Here is a 12,307-nt window from a genome sequence, read left to right as displayed (position 1 = left end):
GCTGAATTCTTTACTGTTTCTTTTGCAGATGGAGTCAAGGACGGTACCATGAGAGCAACCGCGTCTCCCGCCTTGGCTAGTGCGGGCGGGTTCCATGTACCGTTGATATCTGTCATACCATTTGCCAGCTGCGATTCCCGGTCTTATGTTTCTTTTGTGGGAGGCTTTGCAAGTCTGGGTTGAAAAGGTCAAGGGCAACTCCCTCCTTGACATCCTTTCAGGTCTCCCCGCCTTTCTCCTCTGTTTGAACTGCGGTCCTGGAATAGTAATTTCCTCGTGCATTCGGCCTTGCTCAAAGTATGTTCCTGTGCTCTGCCTTTTATCCCAGTGGGGAAGGGAAAGGGCAGTCAGGTGTGTGCAGTTGTCGGCAATTGCCTGACTCTGCCTGACCCTTGAGTTGGGACATGTCAGAGAAACGGCTCTGGTATTAGTCCGTTGTCGCTCACGGTGTGAGAAAGTGTTTGTGTTGGAAAAGGGGGTGGGGGCGTTGAGTCTCTGAGTATCCCACTGGACAGATGGGGAAAAGGTGTCACAAGGAAGGGGATACCGCGCCCCACCCTTCGGCGTCCCACTTACTCTCCCTGAAAAACCCATCCAGGTGTTCTTCCTGCACTGGTAAACACCCAGGAACTGGATCCAAAAGTTATGGCCGTGTCCTGGCCACCTGGATGACAGATTCCTGGCGACTAGTAAGTGAGACACCTTCAGGTTTCTAACAGTATCTTTGCTAGTGTCCTGGCCATCATTGTGAACGGGCAAAACACATATTGGACTGCTCCAATCCATGTTGAAGGAACGCGTCCATACCCAGGGTCTAACCTCCAGCTAAAGTATTGGGGAGTCTGTGTGTTCAACCTGGATGCAAAGAGGTCCTTGTCTAGAGGACCCCATTTGTCCTGTAACATTGCCAATGCTTCTCTGTGTAACATCCAATCTCTGGAGTCCTGTAAGTAGTGGGAATGACCAAGAAGCTACTAAGTTCTGCTCACCCAGTAGTTATTCCTCTTTAACCAAGAACTTCCCCTACATGCAGTAGTGCCAAAAGTCCTTTTCCAATTCCACCAGCATCCTGTCTCACCGTCTGATGTATTGTACTGCTGATATATTGTCCATCCTGAGGAGTATGCAGCAGTTTGCTTTGTCCTTCATGGACGTCCTCACTGCGAATGAGCCCACTAATAGTTCTAAGCAGTTGATGTGAAGCTCCCGTTCTGCTTGCAACCATTTGCCACCTGTCTCCAGCTGCCCACATTTGGCACACTAGCATGATCTGCTTTTGTCTGATTCTATTACTTGTTCCAGAACATCTCTGAAAATAGCTTGACAGTTCCATACTTCCATGTTGTGTAACCACCACTGAAATTCCGATTTGCCTTCTTCGTCCAGTGGTATCAGTGGGTGGCATCTCATTCCTCCCTTTAGGTGTCTGATTTTTAACCTCTGCAGATCTCTGTAGTGCAGAGTGCCTGGAAATATCTATTGCCTGCATTGAGGATGCAAAAAGACCCACTACTTTGGCTAGACTCTGAATCGATATATTCTTCTTCTTGAGGACTACTCTCAACTCCTTCTTTATCGCTCTCATTTTCTGAGCTGGTACTTCTAGCATTGCTTTCCTGGTGTCTATCAGGAAACCTAGGGACTCCATATGCCTGCTCGGAGCAAGTTCCAATTTCTCTCTCTTTACTAGAAACTCTAGGGTTGAGAGGAACGAGCATGCCTATTGAACTCGCTCCTCCAGCGGTCTCCTGTCTTGCGCCAGAACAAGAATGTCACTAGGTAGACTATTATTCGTATTCCCCTCTATCTTATGGAGGTCGCTACTGGTCTTATGATCTTGGTAAATGCACAGGGCACTGATGACCGGCCAAACGTTAGGCTATTGAAGTGCCAAGACTGCCCTTTCCAAATGAACTTCAAATAGGGATGGTGTTCGGTTGCTACAAGTATTGTAAGCTAACGGTCTTTTAGGTCTAGTCTGGCTAACCAAACACGTTTCCTGAGGATATCTGCATTTTATCCGTGTGGAGAAGCTTAATGGAAGTCAGCTGTGTGTGATGGTCAGTAATTGCCTGTCCTCGCCTGACCATTGTATTGGGACACGTCAGGTATACTGCTCAGGTGTTAGTCTGTTTTCTCCCATAGCAGGCTGTCAGTGAGAAAATGTTTGTGTTGTAAAAGGAGGTGGGGTAGATTTCCTAAAAGTCCTACCTGTTCGGATGGGATAAAGGTGTTACAGGGAAGGAGATACAGTGTCTCACCATCTGGTGTACCACTCCTACTCCCCGAAGACTCCTCACCCAGGTGATCCTCCCGCACTGGTCCATCCCCAGGAACTGAATCCAAAAGCGATGGCCATGTCCTGGCCTCCTGCATGACAGATCCCCGGGAACTAGTGGATGAGATACCTTCTGGTTCCTCACATGCCCTTCCCCTATGCGAGGTGGATATACTTAGTCCTAGGTTCTTTGATTGGAATCTCCTGGATAGAGCAAGAGGGAAATATATGCAATGACTCTTGCATAGTCGACTGGTTTCTTATCCTCCATTCTGGTAGGGGTGAGGTGTTCCCATTCATCTCCCAAATGCATCCCAGAAACTGGCATTGAGGGCTTAGGTACTCTCCATATTTTGTGGAAGGTTTTTGGTAAATGGTAGTCTTAAGAGGTTCTGTATCCGTCCACTTCCACACGGGACAGGTTTGGGAGTAACAGTTGGAGTGCCAATGGTCTTGGGGTATAAATTCCCTATGGGGAATTGGAAGTTCCTGCAAGAGAGTGGAGAATGCAGGGAAGTCCCTTCCCACAATGACTTCTTCTGGGAGCCCAGCAATGATGACTGATGATAAAAATATGACTCTCCCCTGATGTTAATGTACACAGGTATTTTGGGGTATATTTCGTTATCCTTTTTTTTAACTTTATTTTTTGATTTTTCCAAACAAATACAAACACTACCACCCCAAGGTGGGTGTGTCAACAAAAGTGCCCCGTGTGTTCCCCCCTCCCCACCTGCCCACACCTGTAATATGTAAATGATATTGGGCCTCATTCCGAGATTGGAGGTAGTCATGGCGCTATTTGCGCCATGACTGCCTCCAATAACGGTACCGGCACCGGTCTCGTTCAATGGGGACATACCGGTGTAGTCCGACCTTTGCGGGACCGGTAAGTCCCCATTGAAAAAGCCATTCCCCATTCCCATTTGAGCCCCCATAGGGCTCAATGGGAATGGGGAAGTAGCTAATAACGGTACCGCAATTTGCGGTACCGTTATTAGCTCTGAAATCCCTTAACGGGTCCTGTCCATAACGCCTGGTCAAGGTGGGACCCGCTAAGGGACCTCGTAGTAGGGCGGTAAGGGATTACCAGCACCGGCCTACTTAACAGTGCCCGGTATCCCTTACCGCCCTACTTATAACGAGGCCCATTGTCTCTTTGTCTAGTCCCAATGTTCAGATCTCATCGTCCGTAGCCGGGTTGTCATGCACACTTCTTTGAGTGGATTGTTGAGCTCTGGTTGGTGAAGCCGAATCGTCAGGAGCAGCAAGTAGGTAAGTGATGTAGGTTCCCCAGATATCCGGGGGACACACGTGTAGAGGTAGTATCTTGATGAGCTCTGTCTCTATGTCTTGGTAATAGTGTATGTCTTTTAGCCAGTTGGCTAAGGTAGGAGCTGGGCCACACCCCCAGGACATAGCGATTCTCCTACATGCAAGCACGAGCAGGACGCCTGCTAACTTCCTTGTTGTAGGTTTCAAAAGTGTTGTCATCCCAAGTAGTGCTACTGTGGGGGTGGGTACTGGATCTTCTGCTATTATTGCAGCAGCTGTCCGAAGAACCTGATCCAAGAATTGGGCTATGTCGGGACACTCCCAGGCTAGGTGGAGAAAGTCCACTGCCGGGGCACTGCATCTTTCACAAGACGCCTCCGAGTCTGGTCGTTGTAAGCATTTCTTGGCTGGAGTGTAGTAGGTTTGGTGGAGGCAATTAAAGTGGATTTGTTTAAACAGAGTATTCAGTGCTACTTTCTGGGTCTGCCTCAGGATAAATGCCCTGTCATCATCTGGAAACGGGGCTTGCAGGGATTTTTCCCATCTTGCTTTAGCGCATGTTCATGTTGGGACGGTATCCTCCAAGAGGGATTTATATATCATGGTGACTAGTCTGCCTTCACCCTGCACTTGGACCACGTTGTTCATTAGCTGCCACGTGGGTGGTTGTTGTGGGAACGAAGATAGGAACGCCTGAAAAGTGTAGTGAAGTCTAAAGTATACAAATGTGTCCAGGGATGTGACACCTTCCTTTTCTCTAGCCTACTGGGGTGTTAAGAAGATTCCTACGTCAAACTGGTCTCCTAGTTTGTGTATATACAGTTTGTCTACCCATTGGTGGAAAACTTTTTCTGCGGTTAAAGGTAGTCCTGGTATGAATTAAACAGCGAGCTGCAGGGTGAATCTGTTATGAATGCTGTATTTCTGAGCTAATCTCTTCCAAATTGCATAAGTAGAAAGGACTACATTCAGCGTGTTGTGGGGCACCGGGAGTTGGCCTATAATGACTGCTCTCAGCAAGTTGGGTGATACAAGGACTTTTTCTATCTAGACATGTGGTCTTATGAAATGTGTGGTGTACCAGTAACTAAGAAATTGCGCTTGGGCAGCCCAGTAGTACCGTTCCAGGTCAGGAAGTGCTAAGCCACCCTTGGACACTGGGAGGATGAGTGTTGTGTAAGCCACTCTTGCGGGTTTGCCCGACCATAGCAACTCGAGGACCAAGCTCCTGACTTTTTTCAGAAAAGCGTGTGGTAACATGAGGGGGATCTCTCTATGACAAACAGTTGCGACAGTGCTTCTGCCCGGAAAAGTTCTCTGCATAAATCGTCTCGACATGGTCCTCCATTTTGGACTGGAGTTGCTGTTCCCTGATTCCAGCCAGCCTTATGTTGTTGCGCCGGGATCTTCCCTCAAGGTCCTCATTTTTGGCAATGGTCGCTTTCATTTGGCCTTCCAATGTTGCCAGTCTAGCTGTTAGCGTAACGCCTTGTCGTCTAGATCGGAGACTCTTTGTTCAACCGAGTCCAACCTGTCTCCGTGCTTGTCTAAGCGATGCTGCAGTTGGTCAACCTTGGAGGACAGGGCATCGAGTTTGCTGTCTAGGTTGCCGATTCCAACCTTCAGGTCTAACAGGATTTCTCATATGTCTATAGCTGGAGAAGTGCCTTCCTCTTGGGTCACATTCCCCAGAGGGGACTCGGGCCGGCTGCTGGGTTTCGGGGTTCTTGTGGAGGCTCCAGGTTCAAAATTCAGCTTCGGTTGTGATCTGTGGGATTTCCCCATTGTGAATCCCGGGGTTCGGGGTCTCGGCCCTGGCCTGCGCCGGGGGAAGAGGCGCAGATCAGTGTCTGGACCGTCCCGGACCAAGTCGTGTATTTAGCTGTAGGAAAGCCAGGAGAGAGACAGGCGGTGTCGTGTTAGCTTCCTCAGGCGCACCCCTGGCTGATGGGAGGGGTGTCATGGCTCCATGTTTCAGTTGGTGAAGCAATGGCGCAGGGTTGGCTGATCACCGTATATGACACAAGAGCTCTCGATCCTCCGTGGTGATCGATCAGCAGGGTTCGAGTCCTGCCTTAGTTGTGACTCGGGTTACCGGTGGTGCTTCCTTCCTGTGAGGCAGATTCTAGGTTGGTGTAACCCTTGGCCCTTCAGTTATGCCCAAGCTGTCTTTGGCTCCCTCTTGTTGGTGTTGGCCCCTGTTGGGAGGACCTTATCTCTGGTATCGATGGAGCAGCGGTCGTCGAGCAGTATGTGGTTCTTGCAGGTGTTATGTATAGTGTTGCGCTCTCACCGTAGTTTGTGCCCCTTGAGTGATTCAATGGTGTATCTATCTCCCGTAAATAAGTTCAGGAACCTTGTAACTGGTGTGTGTTGGGCTCCTTAAAGTCCGTGGTCTGCACAGTAAACTGGAGCGGGAGATGGCCTGGAGCGGGAGATGGCCTGGAGCAGGATGGCCCGCTCGATCCACGTACCTGAGAGTGCTGCAGGATTACAATGGTAACGGACGATGGCTCTGGGAACATGAGCTGATCCACGTGATCCCTCTGGCAGGCTATGGGGCTGGCTGTTCAGCTGGGTGGAGCCAGAGAGCCTGGTAGTGTCTAACATGCACGCCCTTGTCCCCCAGCTCGGAGGTCTCTGATTAGGCCCAGTGAGTTCCCCTGTTCTATGGGGGGTGGCCCACCACTGTTCAGTGCCCGTGACGGGTGTCGTCTCTCTGGAGGATCGAGTGATGATGGGTGGAAGGAGGGGGTTGTGGTGTCGCCGCCTAGGATCCTGCTCAGTTTAGCCTGGAGAGGGAGTGGGGGCTGCCATCGTAGCCTCTCACCTCACGCCGGTGGATCCTCTGGACAGGGTGCCTCCGTCTCAGCTCCAGTCTCACGACTGCTGTCTGCAGCCCTGCGCGCCTGTTCTATTTGGAAGTGGGTGGCCGCAGACTGGAAGTCGGATCGTCTCCTCACTCTGTCTCCGCAGCCGGCCTCAGTGTGGCCTGTCCTGGGTGGCTGCGGAGTGACAGTCCATCAGACAGGTGGGGCCATGGGGCGCTTCTGGGCACAGCGCTCTGGTCAAGGTCGTCAAGTGCATCGCTCCCTGGCCCACCAGAGTTGCGGAGGGTTCCGGACCAAGTCTGGGGCACTTTGGTGGCGTGAAGCCCCCCGATCACAGGGGTGTTTGTGGTTTGTGGTCTCGTTGGCCTTCTCCGCTGCGCTTCTGGGGCCACCCACTCCAGAGGATCGAGGCCGCTCTCTGCCCAGCACAGGTGTTGATGTTCGGGTGCAGAAAGTCTGCCGCACTGTGATTGAGGATTTTTTTTCTTGTTAAACATGTCGGTCTGTGCTGTTTGCTTGCCAGGGGAGCAGCAATTTAAAGAATTAATACGGGAGCCTCGCGGGAGCTCACAGAGAAGCGACCATCTTGGTTGGCCCTCTAGCGCCCTCAAATATTTCGTTACCCTTGTGTACACGTGTAATTTTAACTGGGGATGTATTCACGAGTTCTGTTGCTGTAACCAAATCGGCTCTTAAAGCGGTCTGTTTGCTACCTGAATCGATTAATGCCTTTACTTGTTTTCCATTTACCATGGCCTTTTCATGCATAAAGTCGGCAGAAGATTGACATAAATATATACTAAAGGTTTTCAGATCTTCTTCAGGTTCTTCCCACTCTTCTCCTCTTAGACAGCCTGATTCCTGTGGGGTGAAAATACAGCCCCAGAGTGACAGAGATTGAGAGGCCATGCTAGGCCCCTATTGTGAGAGTGAAGCTGGCTAATGTGGAGTTCCATTGACATATAAAAGCCAGTACAGGGCAGTGATTTCTGACATACAGCCTAGTGAAATGGAAAGAAATGGGCCTAGCCAACTCCACTAAAATGGGCTGGTGCGCAAGTGAAGGGGAATCTACCTGAGAGTTTAAAATTGATTGATATGCCCGATGAATAAGAAATCACATGTAGTGCTACAGATGCTGACTTTGTGTAAACTGGGAAAAAGCACTTTTTGACAGATTCAAAACGGCAGAAGTACACATGGGAAAATATATATTGAAATGATAGACATGCAAAATATACCAAGGAGGAATTGTGCCTTACATTTGAAAAGTGAAGCCAAATGGCATATTTTTGAGAAAGACACTTACTTTTCACAAATACACTGGCATTCAAATGGAAAGGTCCACTTGTTGGATTTTCTATGTAAGCGTAGCCTATGTGTGAATAATGCCTAAAGTGAACTTGTATCTGTCCAAACCGTATGTAAAAAAAGATTGTATGATAAACAACATGCCCAGATATAATGTTAAATATTACATCTAAGCACATCTTGTCAATTTAAAGCTGTATTTTCTGAAGTATAGATGCAGCTGGTGTTTTTCTCACTGAAATGAAAGGTCTGTGCCTTTGAAAATTTGAACTACAACCCTGGGTTGGGCCCCCCAGGAAATGCAGGCCTGGTTCAGTTAGAAATACAAAGAAATAACAGAGAATTAGATCCAAACGGAGGGAGTTGTAGATAACACAGCTGTTAAGATGGTTTTCTGAACTCTGACCTGGTGGGCAGAGGTTAAGAAGGCCAGCCTAGTTTCTTGGAACAGGGTAACCTTCTGGACAAGCCAGACCAATCAGGGTAGCATTGGCGGCAGTCAAGACTAGGGGCCTCATTACGGATCTGGTAGTAAGCCTGCCGGTGATACTGGCGGCTTGCCGCCAGACCCGAAAAAAATGACCGGCGCCTGACTTCCCGGTAACACTGGGGTATTACAACCCCATCGGCCGGGAAGTCAGGCACCAGTAATTTTGTAAGTCCCCATTTCCATGGAGTCAGAATGGGGACCACGGAAGCACCAGCACCGTTAATAACGGTGCTGGTGCCGGTGCTTCTGTGAAACTCTGCGGGCGGGTGCTGTTCCGCCCACCAGGGTCAGACCTGGCAGGCGGGATGGCACCCACCCGCATAGTTGTACTGTGCCGGTCCAGAAACATTGCTGCCAGTTGGCTTACCGGCACCAGTGTTTCCAAACCGGCACAGTCAGACTGATGCCCTAGGTCTCAGGAGGGGTGAGTGTGAACGAAAGCCCACAATGAGCACACACAGTAAACAAAACAACAAATTACTCTCAGTCAGGTGTATATCAAAAATATATATACATTTATTAAAGGCCATTTAAGTCAAACACAAAGTCATTATTCAGCAGTAATAACAAAACCACCACAACATGAATCTAGCAAACATATACTCAGTAGCCAATGTCCTAAAGGAAAAGTACACAATTTTGATCCACAACCTGTAAAACAAAGGGGTCACACAGTGTGAATATCGTTTAGGCAGTCCTTCACAATTCAAACCCCAACTAAGAGGCAGTCCAGTCCCTAAGATGAGTGGAGCCTTGAGCTCAAAAGTACTTTTGGTGCTGGCATACGTAATTGTGCAGTTAAGTCAAAACGGGGTATCTTCAAAGGGCAGTAGCGACTCAAGAAGGTGGGTGAAGCAGTGAAGAATAAGTTCCCACTATTCGAGGAGGGTCTCCCCAAGAGGGCAGAACAGGATCCAAGAATTGGGACTAGCTTGATAGCACAGGCTACCTCGATAAAGAAGAGTTGGATGCGTCAGGGGCCACCGGTAAGGGTTGCAAGTACTCACCAACCCTCGGAGCCCTCTGGACCAAACTTTGGCAGTCGAGTCCACTTCAGTCGCAAGTTCAAATCCTGCAGTTGCGCGGCTCTGCGGCTCTGCAGATTTCAGGGACTGTGTTCCAGGGATGATTCTGTGGGGGGGGGCAGTGGTGATTTCTCCGCTCCTGATGAAGGGATCATGACAATTCCACTTCAGCGATTCTGAGAACACAGAGGGGCATAGCAGCAAGGCACCCGCGAAGCTCATCACCACAGCTGGGCGACACAGTGACCACGTATGCTCGGGTTTCATGCAGACTCTCCTAATTCCAGATCTAGGAAAGCTCTGTCCAAGGCACACTTTTACATTCACCAAAAAATCCTTTGAGGGTGTCTTAGGCCTTGAAAATGAAAAGGGGACCCCAGCGCACTGTACTGTAAGGTACTTTGCGCACTGATAAAATGCCAAAGGACAGAACAAAGGACCTCGTGGCATGGCCATTTTAGGCACTGGCCACTGTCCTGGGCCAAACGTGGTAAAGGTGGTATGGACCATAGAAAATAGTAAAACATGCTTTCAAAATAACTACTGCCACCAGCTCTGTCCTGGGCACATCTGTACATTCACGAACAATCCTTTGAGGGTGTCTAGGGCCTTAAAAATGAAAGCAAGACCCCAGTGCACTGTACTCTAAGGTACTTTGTGCATTGTTAACATGCTGCTACAAACTAGCAACGAAGTGAAAGACTAAAAGAAGCAAAGTCTCCCAGTATTGACTGTCTTAAGGGCATGTCAGTTTCTCCATAACAAAATGAGCAATAGCCCAGCAGAGTATAGCAGAAGGCTGGGCTCCACTGGCAAAAGTCAGGCTTGGGTGGTCAGACAACAGTTGGGGGGTACACAACTGGAGGGAAAATTACCCATAAATGGAAATCTTTCCTAACACTCGCCCCTCCCAGACCAAGGACGGGGGAACTAATCCACCCCGGATGAGCTTCTTGTTGAGGTTGGTTAAACATTCTAGACAAACCCATCAGAATTGCAATGTTGGACACCTGGCCTATGCTCAATGGTGAAGTCAAACCCTTGCAGGCTTATGGACCACCTGAGCAACTTAATGGTCTCTCCCTTCATGTTCATGAGACACTTTAAGGGCTTATGGTCAGTTTGCACAGTGAAGTGGGTCCCATAGAGGTAGGGCCTCTGCTTCTTTAGAGCCCACACAACTGAGAAACATTCTTTCTCTACTGTGCACCACCCAAGCTGTCTTTAGGCTGGCGACTTATGAATCCAATCAGTTGTTCCTTGCCTTTCTCATCTACCTGTGATAGTACAGCACCTATCCCAGTGTCAGAGGCATCTGTCTGCACAATAACATTTATTTTGTAATCAAGGGCCCTGGGAACAGGGGCCTGGCACAAGGAGTCTTTTAAGACATTGTAGGCCTTCCCACACTCTTCAGACCAAGAGACCTTCTTAGGAGTAGTGAGAGCAGTCAGAGGGGCGTAGTCTGCCATGAAGTTTCTATAATACCCAGTGAGACCTAAAAAGGCTCTCACCTGAGTCTGAGTAGTGGGGGTAGGCCAGTATTGTACTGCTAGTACTTAACTGGTTAGAGGCTGAATCCTTCCTCCACCTACTTCATGCCCAAGGTAGACCACTGAACCTTGACCATTCTGGGACTTGCTGTCAGGAATCAGAGGTGGAAGCTGTGGCATACCTGGAAGCATTAGTTTTAGGAAACATTCCCCGCTCTAGTGCTCATCCAAGATGATGGACGTCCATATTTAAACAGACCCCACCCCCAGGTCTGTGCATTGTATCTGTTTTCACCTTTCAGTGCTCTGCTTCGTACTCGGTACACGTACCAGTGCCTTTCACACTTTCCTGTGCCTTTCCGCCTTCTTTGTGCTTTTTCTGTGTGGTTTTTATCTCGGAGAAGTTCCGCTCTGTGCCTAGCGGTTCTACCTTAGTTCCGCTGCTATTTGTTTTCGCTCGACTGAGCCTCTGCTAACTTCGTTCGCAGCGCTTCTGCGACACCGCTGGGGTAAGTGTCAGTGTCTTTTAGAAGGACGCTAGCATGTTTTCTTTCTATCTCTTGGCTTCTACCACCCTTCATACTTACCTGAGGCATCCTTCATTTCGGGTTTCTCCCGCGGCTCTCCACGACTATTGCTGTGGAAACGGGCAGGGCGCCTTACAGTCTCTCAGGCACCTGCCTAGCCTTTTCGGTTTCCTTTAGGTTTCCTCCGTACGCTTTTTTCTTTCCTTTACTATTACACCCTTTTACCTTTTGCCTTGTGTATTTTCACCTTGTAGTCTCCGCTACCCTTACTTGTAGGATTTACTTTTCTGTATTAGTGTCCGCCTTCTTCTTACCTTATTCTATGTTCTGCTGTTGTTCCACTCTTAAGTGCCTTATCCTTTAAAGTCTCCTTAGGCTGGGATTCTGGGTTTTGTGCTGACATCAACAGGATCCGGATAGCCCATTCTTCAAACATTCTTCTGTACACTTTTGGATCAGGGTTTTTTCTGCCCATTGGCTTTTTCCCTGAACTGGGGTTTGGCTCCTCGGGGTCCCCCAAGGGCAGGTGCCAATCCCTGCCACGGTGGCCTCCGAGGGAGCCAGACCCTACCTACACGACCGAAGGTCCAAGGATCGACAACCTACCAACAAGAGGAAGTCTAGCAGGAAGACTACTTCTACAAGCAAGGACAAGTCCTCTGAAGGTTCAGGTGAGGAGGAGGATTGGGAAGGAGGACACTTGCAGGCCTTTATGGTCAAGTGGGCCTTCTGAAGAGCCTGCAACAAAATGCTAAGGTGTTTCACATGATCCTCCCAGGTGGTACTGAAAACTACTATATCATCCAGATATGCAAGACATAATTCATCCAACCCATTAAGGACATGATTCACAAGCCTCTGAAAAAAGTGGGTACATTCTTCAATTCAAAGGGCATTACCCTGAATTGGTAAAGGCCTTCCGGAGTTGAGAATGCTGTCTTCTCCTTGACATGTTCTGCTAGGACTATTTTCCAATACCCTGAGGTCAAATTTGTTGAGGTACTTGGAGGCGCCCAAGGTATCCACCAGCTCATCAGTTCTAGGCAAGGAGTGTGTATCTGTTTTGTTGACAGCATT

The sequence above is a fragment of the Ambystoma mexicanum genome, chromosome 8, assembly GCF_040938575.1.
Source record: "Ambystoma mexicanum isolate Mex_15411 chromosome 8, UKY_AmexF1_1, whole genome shotgun sequence".
NCBI lineage: Eukaryota > Metazoa > Chordata > Amphibia > Caudata > Ambystomatidae > Ambystoma > Ambystoma mexicanum.
This window is presented reverse-complemented; position numbering follows the sequence as displayed.